Source organism: Dipodomys spectabilis, unplaced genomic scaffold (assembly GCF_019054845.1).
Source record: "Dipodomys spectabilis isolate Male_0828 unplaced genomic scaffold, ASM1905484v1 ptg000503l, whole genome shotgun sequence".
NCBI lineage: Eukaryota > Metazoa > Chordata > Mammalia > Rodentia > Heteromyidae > Dipodomys > Dipodomys spectabilis.
The window spans coordinates 74,719-92,056 of record NW_024871180.1 but is presented as its reverse complement, the minus strand read 5'-3'; the positions used below and the strand labels follow the sequence as shown (position 1 = coordinate 92,056).

Below are 17,338 nucleotides of genomic sequence, written 5' to 3'. Positions count from 1 at the left end.
AGCAGGGTATAAAACCCACAAGAATCAGTACTTTTTCTGTGTAACCAACAATGGGAAGACACAGGCTGAAATCCAAAAAACCACCTCATATGTATTAGCCTCAATATCAAATCAAACCTAAACAAAACAAAACAACAACAATAAAAGTAGGAACTAATTTAACTAAAAATGTGAAGGACCTCTACTGTGAAAACTTTAAAACTCCAAAAAAGGAAATTGAAGGAGATTCAAGGAAATGGAAAGCTTTTCAATGCTCCTTGTTGGAAGAGTTAACATTGTGAAAACTGCAATACTGCCCCCAAACAATTGACAATGCAATACCTATCAAAATCCCAACAATATTCTTCAATGCAGTAGAGAAAGCAATCCAAATTTAATATGGAATTACAAAATTACAGTTGAAACAAAAGGCTTAGAAAGGAACTCATGGGCCTATTGTCATCTTACACACACACACACACACACACACACACACACACCCCACACACAATGGAATTCTATTCACCCATCAGAAAGTGCCACGCCTACTCCGGTGGAGTCTGCTTAGCTTAGAAAACCTGCATTCAGACCTGAGAATGGGGCTTCACAGAGACCTATCTCTGAGAATGGGACTTCACCGAAGTCTACCTCAGAGAATGGGGCTTCAAAGAGGCCTACCTCTTGGAAAGGCTGGCAAGCCCCTGGGAAAGATGTGTTTCTGTCCCTGTTTTTCTTTTCTTCACTGTATAGGAGTGCCTATTAATCTTTTACTGTTCCTGCTGCGCATTGTACTTACTCATGCTCAACTTTCCCTTATTCAAGGCTCTTTCTTAAGAGTGTTGACAACTCCAACATCTGATGAGTGTCTTAAAAATATGACTGACTCACCAGAGTTAAGTGCTACCCTGTAAGCCCCTCTTATGGAGGCTAGTAGACAAGTCATAAGTAAATATAAAAGTATTGGGGGTTTCACGATTTCATTTCAGCAGAAAGAATTGTTTGTAAGAGATTTACAAGAAGCTGTAGGCGTGGCTAGAACAGAAAGAATGTATGGCAATTGCTGGGAGAACTACTTAGGAGAAATAACTTCCTGTTACTCTCTTTCATTTACTAAGAGACTTGCTAGATCTAGGCCTCCTTGGTGCTTACTATTAAAGAAGGAACAGGAAAGATCTTATGGGACAGTTAAGGCCTCTATAGAAAAAAGTAATGGTTAATTGGTGATAAACATCGAAACCCATTGTATTTCTTAAAAATAGAGGTAAAGCCGGAAACAAGTTCCTATCAGGCAACCAGCTGGTGACCACCCAAGAATGAAGCCCTGCAGCAAGATTGTGTAACCTTTTGCCCTTTCTCATGGAGACTTTTGCTTTAAAATTTTGTTATCCCCTGCATTAAATCGCACTCAGCATCCACTCCTCTTGTGTGTGAGTTGTCTGTTTGCCATCTCCCCACCTATTCCAGTTCCTCCACTAGGTGTCCTCCGTTGTCCCGACAGAGCCGGTCAGCGGCAAGAAAGGATGACTTTTCACCAGTCTTAAGGAAAATGAAAGGCTTGGGAAAATTACAAAGAGAAAGGAATGAAGACTCAGAGCAATATAGGTTTCATAGATTCATTAATTTATGGTAGTTAGAAGGTGCCAACAAATGTACAAGTAAACATGACAGATTCTACCTTGTCCCACTTAGAATGGCCACTATGAGGAAAACTAAAAATAGCAAATGCTGGCATGGATGTAGCCAAATGGGAACTCTATTACACTGTTGGTGGGGAATTAAACGTTTTAACCTATCTTGAATGAAGTACAGAGTTTCTTCAAAAGACTAAACATAGATCTCTTATGACCCATTAATTCCTCTCATGGGCAGTAATCCAATAAATAACAACCAACCTCACATTAAAGCTACCAGCATAAACATGTTAAGGGCCCAGTCTCAGAGTTTAAGGATGGGAAGCAAAGTTACCACTGCTGGTATTTGTTTCCTCAAATATGAAACTTTTGACATAAGATATCAAATCATCCTATTTGCAGCAGCTAGGATAGGACTTAACTGTAGTGGGTGATAAAATGGCTTTTTTGAATGTTAGGAAAAGATGTAGGCAGTCCAAGAAAAGGGAGATTTGTTTTTATTGTTGTTGGTCCAGGGGCTTGAAGTCTGGGCTTGGGCACTGTTCCTGAGCTCTTCAACTCAAGGTGAGGTCTGTACCTCTTGAACCTCAGTGCCACTTCTGGTTTTCTGGTGGTTTAATGGAGATAAGAGTCTCAGGGACTTTCCTGCCCAGGCTGGCTTTCAACAGCAGTCCTCAGATCTCAGTTTCCTGAGTATCTAGGATTACAGCTGTGATCCACTGTCATCAGTTTAAAAATGGGGTGGGGGTTAATAAAAGAAAACTCATCTCTTCACCAGTGTCTAAACCTCAACTATCACTATTAAAACACTTCATCCTCAACTCATTTCATCAGACATTTGTAAATTTTCTCTTTTCCTTCATGTGGGAATACTGCAGTCAATATCAACTCAGTTGTGAGACTGGATCAATTGTATGGTAATTTCTATCACCTAAATCAAGAACACTTACATCAAAACAAATGAAAAGCTCATTTGAAATAATTATTTTCTCTTTTTATTACAAATCTGTGATTGATTACTTCATTGGACCTCCTAACAGAGTGATGACTTTTTCTTTCTCTTTAGCAATTGGCTTTCTTCCACATGTGGTCAAATATTTAAGAATTCAAAGAGTTTCATTGATATTTCATTAAGCTGACCTCTAAGAAAATGTGCATTTCTGGTATTTGGTCTGCTGTCTTGTCCCTACACACACAGTCATTCTATGATTTATTTGTTCTACAAGGAATTCTATTTTCCAATCTTTGTATTACCAATTTTAGTCTCTTTAATCAGTCTTTCTGACCCACTCTTGGGACTCTCATTTCAGTCTGCCTCATAAGAAATATATTAGTTATCAGCTAAATGACTTTCAGCTTTTGTTTTTTGCCTGATTTAATGTAGGCTGTGATAGCAGCCCTGACTGGCTGTGCTCACTGGAGTTTTTTGTTTGTTTGTTTTGTTTTGTTTTTAGAGGTCTAGGATTACTATTCAATGTATTAGCTTCTCTGGGCCCCAGTGATCCCCTGGTGTACAGTCAATGTGTTATTCTCCTAAAGATACAAAAACAGCTGGCTAAATTCCTGTTTTATTTGTCTCAAAATGAGGCAATCTGGCATCCTTGCAAATCCATGAATAATTCTCTGTAACCACTTGCAGAAATAGTCTATCAAGATGGCTTTTCAAGGTTGACTGTGAAAAATGTTCATTTCCAACTTACCACCATAAAACTGATCACATCCCTGGGAGGATAATTTTGGAAGGAATGTTCCCCTTCCTTTCTTTTCTTATGATAGATCAAACCATAATATTCTGCAATTGTGGTCAGCCTGGAGCACATTTTCCCAATAATATTCTGTAGTGTAAAAGAGGATCAACTATAAAAATAAAGGTGAAAATACTTGTCTACTAAGACTGATTCATATCTGTTGCTTATATCTGTTGTTATTTTCATTACTTCAAGCACATGGGTAATTTATATTGGGATTAGACAAGTTGCAAAGGATTAATGGAATAAACATTCAGTTTACTTTCATATATCCAACATAATACACTTAACCCCTTATGGAAAATTAAATCTAACTGTAGAAACAATGTCAGGAATATAAAATAAGCCTCAATATGTATAATCTGGCACACATAACCCATCATCTACTCAGAAATTTAGTCTCCATAAATATTTATTTTGTAAAATAATAATTTAATTAATGAGTATGACTTTTAATTATCATCTGAAATACTCCTCATGTATATAATTTAATAGATATCACCTAGACACGTATTTAACATGCATGCAGAAATCAAATTTCCACCATTTAAGCTAGATGAGAGAAGTCATACTCTCGTGTACTGTGTGGTGTGAATTTTACCACAGTGCTGAATCCTTCCACCTAAAACCAAGTGTATTGTGGAATAATCTATTATTTGATGTTAAGATGAGTGCTAGGTATAGAATACACTTTGAACTACTACATTAATTCACAGAAATGAAACAATAATATATATTATTTAAATTCTAATGCTTCTCAATTTTACAATTCATAAAATATATCATTAAAATTAGCTTCACTTTCTTCTTTTCTATAGCTGCTGAAATTAAAATTATATATTAAGCATTCAATATTAAGAAATCAATAATGAGTAACCTATTATTAAAATGATATACTATTAAACTGTGATTTGAAGTATAGTTCTAACAAATTGTGATGCAAAAAACATTTATTAGAATTATGGGTAATATTTTTAAAACTTACCAGCTTTTTATTTGTTTCCTAGTTGTGTCATTTGTTTCTCTTCGTCCAAGTCATCTCTCCACCTTGTTTAGTTTTCTATTTTATTGGTTTGCTGATTGTGCATTTTGTTTTCCCTTTTTAGTGATTGACATGAGGCTGAAAATCTGTACGCCAGTTCATTACTTCCTATGATAAAGTAAAATTCCTGTTCTCCACAGCTGTTGTAGTCTTCTTTGTATAGTACAGTATTTCCCCCACTCCCATCTCCTGTATTGCTGCTCTTGAATATTTTATTCTATTTTTTATTTATATTTTATTGTCAAGGTAATTTAAAGCAGGGTTATAGTTATGTAAGTAAGATAATAGATTTATTTCTTTTCTAACTTGTAACCCAGTCCCTCATTTTTCTCCCTCTTCCCTCCCAATGCCCACACCAAGATCATTTCCTACATATTGTCTTGTGAGTATCACTGTTACCTAGGTTCCCCCTTTTTCCTTTGTCTCACCATTTTGTTTTTTCCCTTTCCCTTGCCTAGTTCAGCTCAACATATTTACACTACTCAGGGTATCAAAATCAAATATAGTGTCTGCAGGGGATAAATCATAAGTGGGGAAAAACAAAAAGTTAAAAAGAAATCACATAGTACATTAGAACAACAACAACGAAGAACATGTGTTAGAGTTCATTTCACTTGGAATCACCTTATATGATCATATCTACATAGCAATTGACCTCTTCTGCTCATCTACTAATATTATCCTTGATGTACACAATCATGATCCCCTATTACCCAGTAATCCCACATCTGGGCATTACCCAAGTGATCACAAACAAGGCCACACTAAATCTACCAGCACAATTATGTTTATCACAATATTATTTACCACAGCTAAGATATGGAATCAATCCAGATGCTCGTCAGTAGATGAATAGATCAAGAAAATGTTACACACACACACATACACACATACATACACATGGAATACTATGCTTCCATCAGAAAGAATGATACCACCTCATTTGTAAGGAAATAGGAGATCGTCGAAAAAAATCACATCAAGTGATGCCAGACTTAAAGAAACATAGGTCCCATGGGTTCCCTTATTAATAATAATTAGTTTATATCAAGGATAATTTCATGTACATTAATTTGGCATTTTGTTCCATGTTGAGCATAAAACATTATTGCTATATTGTTTGTTATTATTTCTGCAAACAGGCAAGTATATGTAAAGAATTACGTTTATCTCATCCATTACTGAAGGAAGAACACCTAAAAGAGAAACCCCTACAAGGAAGACCAACTCCTACATATTTAGCTTCATTCCTATGTAAGGCCAGTGTTGTCCCCTGTATCCTCACGTTATACATTACAACTCTATACTTGGTCATCCTGTATATCCACTATCATCTATATTGTGACCTAAATGCCCCAGCAATATCAGTTGCTTTACTTTTTGAAAAATTTCTCTCTTGCTTAGGTTGGTGTGTGTGTGTGTGTGTGTGTGTGTGTGTGTGTGTGTGTGTGTGGTTTTACAAAGATCAGAAAGCAACATTTTACATAATTTAGATTACATCTTTTAGGTCATTGTAAGTTGTGGCTAATGGGAGAAATCTCTTGCTATTTTAAAGATGAAACAGAAAATTATACTTGTGCATGTGCCACAGTTGCTTTATTAGTCTGTAGTTGAACACATAACTTTGATTTATATCTTGCCTGTTGTGAATAATGTGAATAACAGTGAGCTACAGTTATATTTACGAGTTACCCAGAAAGAATTAATCATATGATTGGTGGGTCAGATGATATTTCAGCTTTGCATTTCTTTAGAAAATTGCATACTACTTTCTACAACGAGAATACTAACCTATATTTTGACCAAGAGTGTAGAAAATTTCCTTTGCTCCACACTCTCACCAACATTATTACCTTTTAAGTTTTTTTTAAAGGGCATGTTTTTACTATGTGCAGTATCCCAGGCTGGCCTTAAGCTGAAATCCTCTTACTCCCAAATGCTTGGAATTACAAGCCTTTACCACCACACCAAGTTCCTTCGAATATTTTTGATAACAGTTATAATAGTTATGTAGTAGTATCATAGTAATTTTGAATTGCATTTCTCTAATGACTTCTGTTCACACAGCATTAAGCCAGCATAGAAGTGATATTAAACACAACTTTTTAAAGCCACTGGTGATTTTCAGGGCATATTGGAAAATATGTCTATTCAGAACTTTTATCGATTTTTAATCAAGTTCCTTGTTAATCTCATCTTTAATCTCTCTATACAAAATCAATAATACATTCCAGGTAGTAGAAAGGAAAAAATTGAGCAACACCTAACATTTTTCAATTTTCAATAACATGATATTGCTTAAATCATTTTTGCTTATGCTTGAGACTATATAACTCAATTTAGTGAAGCCTTTTACAAGGCTATATGTATTTAGTTTATTTTACTCTGATTGCTTTTTCCAAAGCCTGTGTGTCTAATTTTCCTTGGTTTCTTTCAGTCTCATGTAGTTCAGATTTCAAACTGAAGAATAAATGGAAAGACGCAACCAAAAAAATAGAGTTCCTCTCATCTGATGATGCCTCTACAAGAATGAGGAAAGAGTTCATCCTGCTAAGGACCTATGATAGGTTATCAAAAAGAGAATTCATTCTTCTAGGTCTTCCCTTTCTTTGCAATTTAACTTAAATAATGAAAAACACAATATACTGCTTAGTTACTTTTAGGCTTTATCAATTTTGAACATTTTCATATGGACCTTAGCTCAGTCTACAATTCCTTCATTATTCTGACCCTGATAGTTTAGCACTATCAAGACATAAGATAAGCAATTTGATTTACAGCATGAGAAGTTATCCACCTGGCTTCCTTGGAAGCACAGCATAGTCAATAGATAACGTTACTTCTGGTGGCTCAGTACATGTATTGATTTCTGTAATACATAACACATTCTGTTTAGTAGTAAAAAAAACTGCTGGCTAAACTCAAAGTTCATTAGTAATTTATGTTAAGTATTTCACAAGTTTTATGTCCCTTAGTTCTTAAGAAAACATTTGCTATGATGCTAATGTTATTACCATTTTAGAGTTGAGAAAAATTGTAATTAAAGTCACTAAGTGCATGGCCCAAAGACACACAGTGAGGAAGGAAATGAGTCAAAGTTTCCAAAAGCCTTTCAGCAATACAAAAACGGTAGTTGAAATATCTCCATTCTCTTACACTCTCAATTCAATATTCATATTGTCCAATAAATAATAGCATAGCAATTATTGCCCATGGTAATTGTTTTCTGTCACATTTTGTCTTCAACACAGATTGTGTTGGTGACATTGGGTTATCGTGCACAGAGCTGAGCTTATAAATTGAGGTCCAAAGAGAGGCAAATTTCTTCTGTCCCACAGTTCCAGTATTCTTTTAAAAAAGTACTAAAACTTTTAAATACTATCACTTACTCTCTTAAGAATCTCAACATGAAATAAATTCACATATAATCACTCCAAAATGCTTTAAAAGTAGGAAATGATAAAACAGTCCCCCCGTGAAGTAAATTTTTTTCTACTTTTAAAATTATTCTGAAAGCATTGTGATGGTTGGTCACACGTGTAATCCTGTTTACTCTGCATATCTACTCAGGACCCTGAGAATTATGGATAAGAGTTGGAAGCCAATCAGGCCAAAAAATTCCTAAGATTATTTTTCCAAAATTTAAATAAACTAGCAAAGCTCCAGGAATGGAGATGTAGCTCATATAGTAGCTCACCAATGTAGAGAGAAAAGGCTTAGCGAGACCATGAAGCCCTGAGTTAAAACTCTGAGCACACCAACATGCAGGCATGCACACACACACACACACACACACACACACACACACACACACACTCACACACTTACTCAAAATATCTTTGTGTCAGTCTTTTCCATTAATTTCTTTTTGTGTGTGTGTGTGTGTGTGTGTGTGTGTGTGTGTGTGTGTGTGTGTTTAATTGTGAAAATACTGTACAGAGGGGTTACAATTACATGGGCAAGATAATGAGCACATTTCTTATCAAGTATTGTAGCCTCCTCCTTTGTTTCCCCTTCCCATCCCTTCCCAGCCTCCCCCCGGCCCCCCACCCAATCCTCTCCCCCATTAATTTCTTTGTTAACAATATTATATGGGTAAAATAAAATAAACTCTTCCATCTCAGAACATTTTCTAATGATTTTTATTGTAAAAGTACTGTACAGAGGGGTTAAAGTTACATGAGCAAAGTCATGAGTGCATTTCTTATCAAGCATTGTTACCTCCTCCTTTGTTTTTCCCCCCACCATCCCTTCCCCTCCACCTCCACAAGTACACTTCTCATCCCCACACCCCCACACCCCCCAACATGTTGTCTTGTGCATCTCATTGTTACAATGGCTCAACTTTTATCTCTATTTAAGCATTTTGATTTTTCCCTTTCCTTCCCCAAATTAGAGAAGTGTATTTTCAGGATGTAGGTGCACCAACATCAAATCCAGTGAAAACAGGGTTTATACTGTGCGGGAGGACCAAATAAAAAACAAAAAAAATCACATTGTACATTATAAATATGTTAGAAACAACAGTAAGAAAGAATAAAAAAAAAACACTTCTGTCCTTATCTTGGGGTTCATTTAGCTTAACATCATCTTATTTAGTAATATGCATATAGCTTTTGATCTTTTCTGCTTATCCCAGTTTTCTGCTTATATTATTTATTGCAAGTAAGGGATACCTTACATATATATACATTCCAATCTATATTTATATTTATGTATATAAATATACATATATACAAATATATATACATATATATGTATGTGTAGTTAGATAGATAGATAGAAAGATAGATAGATAGATAGAGAGGAAAATACATATACACACACACACACACACACACCAAAATTTCTTGATTCATTCATTTTCTGAGGGGCATCGGGTTTGGTTCCCTATCTTAGCTATGGTAAATAATGCTGCAATACACATAGCTGTGCTGGTAGTTATAGTATGGTCTTGTTTGATCATTTGGATGAATGCCCAAAAGTGAGATTGCTGGGTCATAGGGGAGCTCTATGTAGAATCTTTTGAGGAACCACCATACTTCTTTCCAGGTGCTTGAACAAGTTTTCACTCCCACCAAGAATGGAGTAGGGTTCCCTTCTGTCCACATACCCTCCAGCATCTGTTGTTGTAAAAATGTGGAAATCTTCAGCAATTTGCATGTCATCTTTGCGTAGGGGTCATGCTAATTCTCTCTGTATTTTTTCAATTTTAGTGTATGTGTTGCCAAACTGAGCACAGAACATTTTTTATACATAAAGTGGAATTGATTTTCCTAAACTAGAAAATTCAACAAAAATAAGTTCAAAAGACTTGTCGTGAAATTTTAGAACCATATATTTCTTATGTAAGCACACATTTAAGAATAAAGTTAAGTTAGATATGTCAAAAACAAAATAATTCCAGATATTTGTTGTTCAAGAGATGTGTAAGAGTAGAAATTCAATTATTCTATACATGGCACCTGTCATAATGAGCACTGTAGCAAGTGCTAAGGTTTGTTAAAAATTTTATTGTTTTAAATATGTTTAATTTTGGGAATTTGCTTATATATGCCAAAATTAAGACTGTCTGGCAGGTCATAAAACTTTTCCATAAAGTATTTAAGATTTATGGTAGCAGACATATCCTACTAAGTATGTACATTTCAGAGTTTATAGAAACTTTACTATGAGAAGTTACAAAGTCTGTGTAAAGAAACAGAGAGAAGAGTTAAGATTTTAACTACACAGTTTCTGTTAAAACTTGAGGGCTTCTTTTACATGTTAGTGAGAAACAAATGATGATATAAGCCATATACAAATGATGAGATGAGCCATAAAGAAAGAGTAACCTTAGTGGGTAACTTTAAAGGCTACCCGTAGCCTACAAAACTCTTGTGAAATCATAATCTTAGCCAGTTTTAAATGTACAGGAATATGAGTAAATAGTAAAATCTAATATGTAGAACACTTCAAAAACTGGAAACACTGGTGTTTGGTTTTTATTTTATTAAACATTAATAATTAATTATTGGTTTTCTTTATTTGTAGCATTGTTTTCCTTTTTGTAATAGAATACAACTTTTCATAACTCATCATCAGGAGGTACTTTGAGAATGTTACTGGGATGTCCACACCATTTTTTATTGATGCATGTGAATGTACAAAGAGAAAAATTAAGAACAAAATATTGATTTAAAATTTTCTCAAGTAGAAATCTGAATCAGAAGTGTTGATAAATGTATACACTTAAAATCTTAGTCCTAGGCTGAAGCAGTGTCTTTACAGAATTGAGGCTACAAATGTGAGAGCTGTGTTTTGTTTAGTTTTTTGGTTTGGTTTTTGTTTTTGTGGGGCTTGAACTCTGGAGCCTGAGTGCTGTCCCTCAGCTTTTCAGCTCAAAGATGGTGCTACCACTTGAGCCACAGCACCACTTTTGTCTTTTTCTTCTTCTATGGTGCTGAGGAATCAAACCCAGGACCTCATGCATGCAAGGCAAACACTCTACCACTGAGCCCCCTTCCCAGCTTCTGAAAGACTATGTTTTAAGAAATCATCTAAACAACATTTGCTTTCTGGTTTGGGTTATATAATGAAATATATGAATATCTTTTTACATTTTGGTCATTTTCATACTTCTTTTTATTGTGAAAATACTGCACAGAGGAGTAACAATTACATGGGTAAGATAATGAGCACATTACCTTTGTTTCCCCTTCCCATCCCTTCGTATCCTCCCCACCGTCCCCCCAACCAAAGTTTTAAAGTTCTTTTTTCGACATAAAGACTTGTACATCTCATTGTTCAAATGGGTCCTCCCCGTATCTCTGTTTTAACGATTTGTTTTTTCCCTTCTCCTCCACATACATCAACTTCATATATAGTGAAAACAGGGGTTATACCATGGGGGAGGGACATACAAAGCAATAAAAACATAATTTTATAAATATGTTAGAATCCATCACATGAAAGATCTCTCTCTCTCTTTTTTTTTTGTCAGTCGTGGGACTTGAGCTCTAGGCCTGGCAACTGTCCCTGAGCAATTCAGCTCAAGGCTCATGCTCTACCACTTGAGCCATAGCTCCACTTGTAGTTTTCTGGTTTTTTTTTTTTTTTTTTTTGTAATTAAGTGATTACAAAATTTGCCAATTTTCACAGTATTTTGGGATGATGATGCTCATTTAAAGTCACAAACTCATTGTAGCTTTCCTGGAGCAAATTGTCTATCACGGTCTGTAACATATAATGGTGTACACATATACACCATACATGTGGTCAGCAGCATGGGGTTATTTAATAGTGGTTCGACCAGAGGAGTGGAAGTTCTTTGTTTCTTCTTTTCTTAAGTCCTTCTGCGTGGGTGATCTGCAGGCAGCCTCCTTTTTCTCTGGGACTCCAGCAGCCCCTGCTGCGCTGCTTGCCACCAGTAAGCACTGGAGGTGGAGTCTTCGTGCTTCTCTGTTCTGAAATTCTTTTTCTCTCTTTCTTTTTTGTTATTTTCCACCTCCTGTATTTCTCTGGGTGTTCATCTTTTTGTTTTTGTCGGTCTCTTGGGGAGGTTAAGCTTAGGAACTCTAACTCTCTTTTTGGTTGGGGAGAGCTGTGACGTTTCCCTACTGCCCTGTTGCCATCTTGGTCCCCCCTCCCATTTTCATACTTCTAAATTTATACTAACTTCAGCCACTTTATCCTTTGCAAAGTCATGAAATAGCTCTGAGAATTTGCTTCTGTGAAGATTGTTTTTGGATTTATTTCTTCTGCTCTCTATCCATTCCCTATTCTCCAGTTAGAATAATTTCAAATAGTAAAAATGGAAAAAGAGAAAAAAATCATGGTGAAAAAACAGAAGTAGAAAATTCACTGGATTTTTCTGACTACTTCAACCAACGTGAACTATTGGGGAATACATGTACACCTCATTCCCACTGGTACTCAAAGTCTCTAGTTAGGAAATTCTGATGAAGACAAGGAACTAGATGAAAAAGTGAGGAATGGTATCATTTGCTAGAAAAAAATAGAGAAGTGTCCAAGCAAATTTCTTCATTGGGCTGTTGAAAATAATCGGCTTACTACAGTGCAGAGACTACTTTCCAAAAGGGCCACTCATATGAATACTAGGGATGATGATGAGTATAGCTCTCTTCATCCAGAAGCCTACAGTAGATACTTAGACATAGTGCTTATATGTGGAATAATACCAGAGTGGCTTCTTTCTTACTGCATCATGATGCAGATACCAATGCCCAAACTAAAGAAGTCTTGACAACCTTGCATCTTGCTGCTGGGAATAGAAATAACAAAGGTATGCTGGATCTGCTTCTATTGAAATATTATATCAAACCAGGTCAAGAACAACTTGGAAGAAGCTGCATTTGATATTGCCAAAAGGTTAAGTATGTATCACCTCTTTGAAGTTGTGGAAGGCTGCAAAAATTTTTCTCCTAAGTCATAATGGTTTGGTTAAGTTTCTTAAATTTCAAAAATGCCTATCCATCTTTGTGTCCATACAAAATATTTTCACAATACAAAACCACATTAATATCTTACTTTAAATATTCATGGATTCCATGCTATTCTTCCAAGTGAATTGCCTAACTTCGATGTCAAAATGTATTCAAGATTTGTTTGTATACATCTATAATGATTTCTGCAAAGTTTGTGATTTTTATAATCAGAAATAATTTTAACTTATCTGTTGAAATGAGTAATACAGAAACTAAAGATATTTTTGTTGCTTGTCTGAAAAAGGATATTTTAAAGTAATCTGTATTCTGTTTGTATAATATCCATAATCTATTTCATTCTCTCCTAGATATAATACTTTTAATTCTACATTGTTTCATAATATATAGGTTCATTAATAAATGTGTCATTTCAGATAGCATTAGATATAGAAATAGTTTAAGATTCTTTTTTTCCCCCTAGGTCCTTATAGTATTTTATTTCTTTGGGATAAATTGAAAATGTTATCTAATTTCAAAAGTTTTGTAAAGGTTATGCTATGTAAAGGCCTTTCTAAGGTGATGATTTAATACACTGATGTCAAACTAATTTTCAATTCAATGAATTACATGTATCGTTACAACTGTATTTTTGTAATCAATTTTTAATAACTGTTTTTCATTTCTTGCATCTGAATATGGAATACTACACAAATTTTCCTATCATCGTTCTGCAAGTGCTGTGTTAAACTTTGTATTGCAATTAGGGTAGATTTGCTGTTGAAGCATGTAGTATCCTCTAAATTTAAGTAGTTAATGATGCAATCTTTATACAGGCATATATCCTTGGTTGACTATTTGTAACTAGGAAAACTTATTGTTCCTAAAAATGCTATTGATATTACTTCTCTAAAATTCTGTGTATATTGGAAAAAAACTTATATTGTTTGTTCGATTGCTCACATTTGCAATTTTTTTGTCAATGAATATTTTAAGTCTTTTTCATTTTAGATTTCATCATACTTTGAAGAATTTAAAGCTAGGTCCAAAGGTGATGGCTTTTCAAGGACTTATTTATCAGCTGAGTTAGCTTTGTGGAGCTAAGGATTCAAAGTAAGCCTTGCTTAAGAGCTACTTCTAAACTTCTGCAGCTTAAAAATTCCTATATGAGATCTTATTGGCACAAATGTCTACCTGACCCTTTACCTGTCTTCCATTTAGGAACAGACGAACCAGAATATCTTACCCTGACAGCATAGATTTTCTTACTGGAACAAAACTAATCTTAATTACAAGGGATCATAGAGACAGGAACAGTTCAGATAGAAATGTTTAGGCAAGAAGGTATTTTATCAAAATATAATTGGTTATTATACCTAATATTTCAAAAGTATCTAAAGCCAAGAAGATGAAAAATTTGTTCATATGCACGATTAACTAATGTCCTGGCCAGTCTACCATCCAACCAGGCAGGAATTTACACTACTGCATTTCTATCACCAAATATTTTCAGAGTTACAAGAGAAGTCTATATGTCTCTCCTCGATATTAGGCCTTAAAATGTTAATGTTTTAATCAAAGTGTTTCCTCTTGCCACTAGGCTGTAAATCTTCAAATGGTAAAGCTTTAGGTCCAACTCTACCAAACACTGAGGTAGAGATAATGAAATAATACATTAAATACTTTAAATAATTTGATACTCTAACCACAACAGAATATTGCAAAACGTGTGCCTTTTTCTTATATATAGTTATACATTTTATATTTATATGTGCTGATATTTTAGTTCACACAGTGAAACTTACTAGAATTAATTGATAATTTGACAAATAAATAGGTATTTATTCCAATAAATGGAATTGGAATATAAATAATTAGGTTTAGAATACATATTAGAATATAAAAATATCAATGCAATATCTTTGGTATAAACTTGTGATACATTCTAATGTTCTTGGTCTTCTGAATTCACATTGCAAAAAAAAAATAGTTTTCCTCTAATCTATAAGGGATTTTACGCTGCTACTCTGTTTATTGTTTTAACTCACTGGTCCCAAACTGATTTTCTCCATATTTCTGAAGCATTCCTAATGATTATACACAAATTTTGCTGATATGATGTCTACAAGGTATTATTCTTCTGCAGGACCCAAGGGTCCTAGGATCCCAGGTCCCAGTTATCCGCATCATCAGATAATAAGGGCAAGATTTCTCACCTAGGCCCATGCAACATGCCAACAGAAAGTAATTGAAAATCCATCTCAATTTCTCATTTCCTATAGTATTTCAGGACCGCAGCAGTAAGCAATTGTGAAATGCAAAACAACTTAAAATGAAAGATGAGATCACAATATCTGAGAGAAAGTACAGTAATTACAACTTTAAATTTACAGATGCCCAGCCCATATGAGTGAACAAGATCACAAATGTCACAAAATTATTTTTAATACCCCTCTCCTAATGATTGCTGAAAGATTTCAGTCCAGTATAAGTAGGCCTAAAAATTGTTCTGGGAACGATAGATCCATAATTGGTCTACCAAGGCTAGGAAAACTTTACTTACAGGTCAATCATAATTCAGAAAAACATTAATTGAGAAGATCCTTAATGCTTCAAACTACTGATACTACAGTAAATCTTGGTTCTGTAGTTTAAAAATGCTATCATTCTCAAGGCAATGATAACCTACCTTTAATCTCCTGAAAATATATTCTTTTTCAAAACTTTTTAAAATCACATTCACCAAAATAACATTTGACAAGTAAATGATACTTAGTGACATTACAAGTTTTACAAGTGTAGGGAGCAAGTTACAATAGAGTTGAATTATTTACCCAGCACTAAAGCCAAACACGTTCAACCATTCATTAAAGTGTAGAAATAGTACCCCCCAATATTTGTTTTGTTCAGTAGGTGCCTTCCAGAAATATGTTAAATAGATCAACCTCCCATAATTCAAACCCAAACACTAGCTAATAAAGTAAATTTCATCACTTAATAAGGTACATTTTAAAAAGTCACAAATAGTTGCCTTATCATATGTTGTTTTATGTTTTCCCTATCTGTCTAACATAGTATGAAATAAGACTTTAAATCTTGAATATGGGTACTCATCAGAGATGTGACAAATATAAAATCTGTCTTCTATTTCAATCATATTCCTCTATAATAGTAAATTTTAGTTTTCTTCCTTTTCCAAAACTTATAGGTAGTAGAAAATATTATCCCATGTCAAATAAAATAATCACAAAACTTTGTACAAATCCATTCATAAAAACTGGTAGCTAGGAATATATTCTGAGGCATTTTTAAACTTTCTTGTTGACTAAATATTAATCTTCCAAATGAATGAGAATATTATCACATCTCCAGTCTTGCAAATTGTTATTGCAGATGAATGAAATATGGAAATATAAGCTGACATACGTTCAAGTATATGCAGGATTGAAACTCCATGGAATGTATATAAACCTTTCAAAGTATTAACAGATAGTTTAACAGAATGACTATTAGGAAGTTGAAACCAGAAAGGAATAATAGTAAAAACATAGAATGAATGAAAAATGGAACAAGGGGCAAGTACACCTAGAATACTCAATGTACACATGTGACAAAAGAAGTGGTAAATCTGAAATAAATCTTGGAGAAGGGGTTGGTTGAGAATGATAGAAGGAGTCACTCTGACCCAGGAGCATTGGAAAATTAGATAGACATATTTATTGTAATACACTTGCACAACATTTTGAAATTCAGTTAAAAACAGAACAAAAAACAAAAACACACAAAAATCACAAGCAAACAGCAACCTCTAGATAGAATAAATATGACCTCTCAAAATTTTAAATATTTAATGAAGGGTAGTCTTGGGAAAAGCAAACAAATCTGTTCAAAGAGGGAAGTTTGGGGTAGCAGAGAATTTTGAACAGATTTAAATAGATTGTCTAAGGTTATAAATCACCTGCATCTGCTGCAAATATTTTCTTCTCTGAGTTCTCTTTCTCTGCACTGGATACTCCAGTCCTAAGCCACACTTGATAGCTTGTGAAGATAGATTGGAAGAAACAAGATCAAGAACCCATTACAATACTGGAGACAGAACACTCCTCTATATTTTCTCTCATCTCTCTTCACTACTCTTTCATCATTCTTTTAAGTCAAGTGATTTTGAATTATATTTTTCCTTTTTGTTCTGGCAAAGTAATTAGTCAAACTAATTCACTAAATTTTATTTACCATTTTTTTCTATCATGCTGTTATCTTGTCCAAGAGAGTGCATTAAACTTTACCCTTTCATTTGGTTGCCACGAAAACCCAACATCTATATTAATGAGGACAAACTCTAATGTAAAACTTTGTCTCTGAAAAAACAGTCCAAGGAGCTGTGATCACAAATATTTAGCTATACTTTTTCTTTTACTGTGAAAGTCTTCTTGTGTTTAAAGTGCCCACAAAAATAAGGACTCCACCACTTTTTGATTCAATAACTTCTAACCTCAAAGATATATTTTGCTAACA

General features: G+C 34.4%; 1 non-coding gene across 1 annotated transcript; it reads right to left on the bottom strand.

The window, feature by feature from the left end:
• Window positions 1-9,533: 9,533 nt before the first annotated feature.
• Window positions 9,534-9,640, bottom strand: LOC122099095. Its single transcript, XR_006145852.1, has one exon. It is a non-coding gene; the product is annotated as a U6 spliceosomal RNA (small nuclear RNA).
• Between the last annotated feature and the right edge of the window lie 7,698 nt (window positions 9,641-17,338).